The 5,000-nt window shown below is 52.8% G+C and overlaps 1 non-coding gene across 1 annotated transcript in view; it reads left to right on the forward strand.

Moving 5' to 3' along the window:
• The first annotated feature begins 3,936 nt into the window (after positions 1 to 3,936).
• LOC124593333 overlaps positions 3,937 to 5,000 on the forward strand; it is a 1,910-nt gene continuing 846 nt past the window's right edge. Inside the window, exon 1 of the ribosomal RNA XR_006977980.1 lies at positions 3,937 to 5,000. This exon is cut by the window's right edge and continues 846 nt beyond it. This is a non-coding gene — a ribosomal RNA (small subunit ribosomal RNA).

Here is a 5,000-nt window from a genome sequence, read left to right on the forward strand (position 1 = left end):
TCACTAATGTACAGAGATACAATAGTTTCGACTGGAACCGGATTAAACGTATACACGGCGCTGATTAGTAATAGATAGAGCCATCAGAATACAGATAATGTATAGACCTGTCCGTATACATGCTGAAAGACTCTGCTCACAATCACACGTCAGCCAGACACTCTTATCACGCACTACTCTCTGCCTGTAACAGGCACACAGACAATATGTAAGCACCAGCATGGAACACCACCCAGTGCATCCTCTCTGCCACATTAGACAATCCACACTATCATAACCAGACCGGGAGGTCCACTCGGAAAACAGAATATCCCACCCTTCCGACAACCACCATTGCTCAGCTAAGCCACCAACACCCACACATGTCCCACACAGGGGTGCACCCAACATCACAATACTGCCTCCTGTCACACCACACAAACAATGGCAGGAATGAAAGACACAGGTCTGCCACAAGCATGGAATCAGAGCGCCGCCTGTTATGAGCCAAAGGTGCACCCTGACGTGGCAAATCAGATGATGCCGCAGTCATTTACTTACGATATTCACAATCAACAAACCGGCCCCCCCCCCCCCCCAAAACACCTTTCCGTACAACAATGTGTACCTTAACCTAACCCATATTGTGCCTTAACCTAACCCGTATTGTACCTTAACCTAACCCGTATTGCGCCTTAACCTAACCCGTATTGCGCCTTAACCTAACCCGTATTGCGCCTTAACCTAACCCGTATTGCGCCTTAACCTAACCCGTATTGCGCCTTAACCTAACCCGTATTGCGCCTTAACCTAACCCGTATTGCGCCTTAACCTAACCCGTATTGCGCCTTAACCTAACCCGTATTGCGCCTTAACCTAACCCGTATTGCGCCTTAACCTAACCTATGTTGCGCCTTAACCTAACCTATGTTGCGCCTTAACCTAACCTATGTTGCGCCTTAACCTAACCTATGTTGCGCCTTAACCTAACCTATGTTGCGCCTTAACCTAACCTATGTTGCGCCTTAACCTAACCTATGTTGCGCCTTAACCTAACCTATGTTGCGCCTTAACCTAACCTATGTTGCGCCTTAACCTAACCTATGTTGCGCCTTAGCCTAACCTATGTTGCGCCTTAACCTAACCCATATTGTACCTTAACCTAACCCATGTTGCGCCTTAACCTAACCCATATTGTACCTTAACCTAACCCATATTGTACCTTAACCTAACCCATATTGTACCTTAACCTAACCCATATTGTACCTTAACCTAACCCATATTGTACCTTAACCTAACCCATATTGTACCTTAACCTAACCCATATTGTACCTTAACCTAACCCATATTGTACCTTAACCTAACCCATATTGTACCTTAACCTAACCCATATTGTACCTTAACCTAACCTATGTTGCGCCTTAACCTAACCTATGTTGCGCCTTAACCTAACCTATGTTGCGCCTTAACCTAACCTATGTTGCGCCTTAGCCTAACCTATGTTGCGCCTTAACCTAACCCATATTGTACCTTAACCTAACCCATGTTGCGCCTTAACCTAACCCATATTGTACCTTAACCTAACCCATATTGTACCTTAACCTAACCCATATTGTACCTTAACCTAACCCATGTTGTACCCTAACCTAACCCATGTTGTACCTTAACCTAACCCATGTTGCGCCTTAACCTAGCCCATGTTGCGCCTTAACCTAACCCATGTTGCGCCTTAACCTAACCTATGTTGCGCCTAAACCTAACCTATGTTGCGCCTAAACCCAACACACGTTGGGCCTAAACCCAACACACGTTGGGCCTAAACCCAACACACGTTGGGCCTTAACCCAACACACGTTGGGCCTTAACCCAACACACGTTGGGCCTTAACCCAACACACGTTGGGCCTTAACCCAACACACGTTGGGCCTTAACCCAACACACGTTGGGCCTTAACCCAACACACGTTGGGCCTTAACCCAACACACGTTGGGCCTTAACCCAACACACGTTGGGCCTTAACCCAACACACGTTGGGCCTTAACCCAACACACGTTGGGCCTTAACCCAACACACGTTGGGCCTTAACCCAACACACGTTGGGCCTTAACCCAACACACGTTGGGCCTTAACCCAACACACGTTGGGCCTTAACCCAACACACGTTGGGCCTTAACCCAACACACGTTGGGCCTTAACCCAACACACGTTGGGCCTTAACCCAACACACGTTGGGCCTTAACCCAACACACGTTGGGCCTTAACCTGCTCTGTAATTGTCATACGACGCGTTAAATTAGTGTAGTGTTGCCTAACTGCAACCCCCGCAATATAGTTTGCTACTCGCACTGCCCGGTCCCCAGAGTATCGCTTCATGTTAAACACCTTGCAGCTATACACTGTAATGCGGATGGCAGCAGGACGTACATGCTCAATGCCCTTCGCAGTTGTTCATTGGCATTCGCATGGCGAAGCACAGCCTACGTTGTGGTACGGCTTGTGTCAACTGTCCGCTGATGTTGTACGTCCAAATCACACACTGTACTGCACATTGGTCCTCATGTACTGAATGATACATCGTGGTACATGTGTGACCGTACCACGACTGCGCCAACAACGGCGAACCATACGGTCCAAATATTGTGCACTCAGCTACGTGTCGTCTCCCTATAAGAGCTGGATTGCAGTATGGTATGCCGTGGATGGCGATCAGCATGAGCCGTCTGTTGATGTAGTGGCGCGTGTTGTCAGACGTAGTCGTCTCTTCTCACACACCGTGATAGCATGGTGCACTGCGTTCCACATCTGCGACATGCGACAGAGGCCGGTTGACAGTCGTTCGCGCAATGGACATCGCATACGTACGGGGGCCACCTTCCACGTGTTCGCGAAGCGTGCACATGTTGTTGCGTGTATGTGGGCAGACATAGTGTGTCGTGACACCTGACACAGGCATGCAACAATCGTTGAATTTGCAAATGGCGATGGACGTCTACGTTTGCTGGTGACGTTACGCAAATGAACAACTGGTAAACCGTTGTGGTGCGGTTGTTCTCGCTAGAGGTGAATCAGTGATGGCGACGATCGGTTGAGCTACCAACCGGTTGTTTCAGCGATACCCACCATGCCCACGAACGTGAATGGCATGTGGGTGTGAAGCGATACGCGGCGGTGGCTGGGTGGGACCGTCCCCGGCCGGTGAGGGGGGGGCCTCCCGGCGTGCTGGCCGCGCGGTGCGTGGGCGCACGCGCTACAGCCGGCTGGTGGGGGCGGCCAGTGGCAGGCGCGCCGGCCGACGGAGGCGGCAGGCGGCGCAGCTGCGCGCCGGCGCACCCTGCACGCGGCGCCGTGCGGCCAAAGTAGGTCCTCGCGGGCCCGGTGCGAAGCGCGGTGGACATCTGCAGTGTGCTGGTCCGATTGAGGACTGTGTGCGCTGAGGATGCGCCGCCGCCCGGCGCTCGGCGCCGCGACGCCGTCTGCTGCTCGGTCGCCTCTGCGGTTCTCGCAGGTGGATTGTATCGCAGCTGTGCGGACGTGTTGGCGCGTGCGCTGTGCTGGGAGTGTTCGCTTCGGCACCCAAGTGGGGCTTTTGTCCTTCTGTGGCGCTGGCGTTGGAGCTGCCGGCCACCGTAGGTGGCGCGTGTTGTCTCCCGCCGGCAATGCCACGACAGCACGCTCCCGGGCCTCTGTCGGCAGCGGCAAGCTCAGTTGGGAGCACGGGTGGTCGCACCTAAAGCGTCTACTCGCCAAACTCCGGGCGATTGCGCCTCTCTCGAACCCGACCAAGTACTTAGGACGGCGCTGCGCGCCGCCGGGACCTGAGAGGGTTTCGAGGTGTATTGTGCAGGGGAGCTCAGCCTCCTCCTGTTTGCAGAATAATTGAGCGGACGCTTGCGTGTTCGCGCGGGCCCCCGGGACACACTCCCGGGCGGCCGGCTGCTCAGCTCTAGTTGACGCAGCTCCCTGGTTGATCCTGCCAGTAGTCATATGCTTGTCTCAAAGATTAAGCCATGCATGTCTCAGTACAAGCCGCATTAAGGTGAAACCGCGAATGGCTCATTAAATCAGTTATGGTTCCTTAGATCGTACCCACGTTACTTGGATAACTGTGGTAATTCTAGAGCTAATACATGCAAGCAGAGTCCCGACCAGAGATGGAAGGGACGCTTTTATTAGATCAAAACCAATCGGTCGGCTCGTCCGGTCCGTTTGCCTTGGTGACTCTGAATAACTTTGGGCTGATCGCACGGTCCTCGTACCGGCGACGCATCTTTCAAATGTCTGCCTTATCAACTGTCGATGGTAGGTTCTGCGCCTACCATGGTTGTAACGGGTAACGGGGAATCAGGGTTCGATTCCGGAGAGGGAGCCTGAGAAACGGCTACCACATCCAAGGAAGGCAGCAGGCGCGCAAATTACCCACTCCCGGCACGGGGAGGTAGTGACGAAAAATAACGATACGGGACTCATCCGAGGCCCCGTAATCGGAATGAGTACACTTTAAATCCTTTAACGAGTATCTATTGGAGGGCAAGTCTGGTGCCAGCAGCCGCGGTAATTCCAGCTCCAATAGCGTATATTAAAGTTGTTGCGGTTAAAAAGCTCGTAGTTGGATTTGTGTCCCACGCTGTTGGTTCACCGCCCGTCGGTGTTTAACTGGCATGTATCGTGGGACGTCCTGCCGGTGGGGCGAGCTGAAGGCGTGCGACGCGCCTCGTGCGTGCTCGTGCGTCCCGAGGCGGACCCCGTTGCAATCCTACCAGGGTGCTCTTGAGTGAGTGTCTCGGTGGGCCGGCACGTTTACTTTGAACAAATTAGAGTGCTTAAAGCAGGCAAGCCCGCCTGAATACTGTGTGCATGGAATAATGGAATAGGACCTCGGTTCTATTTTGTTGGTTTTCGGAACCCGAGGTAATGATTAATAGGGACAGGCGGGGGCATTCGTATTGCGACGTTAGAGGTGAAATTCTTGGATCGTCGCAAGACGAACAGAAGCGAAAGCATTTGCCAAGTATGTTTTCATT

This window comes from Schistocerca americana, unplaced genomic scaffold (genome assembly GCF_021461395.2).
Source record: "Schistocerca americana isolate TAMUIC-IGC-003095 unplaced genomic scaffold, iqSchAmer2.1 HiC_scaffold_98, whole genome shotgun sequence".
Taxonomy (NCBI): domain Eukaryota; kingdom Metazoa; phylum Arthropoda; class Insecta; order Orthoptera; family Acrididae; genus Schistocerca; species Schistocerca americana.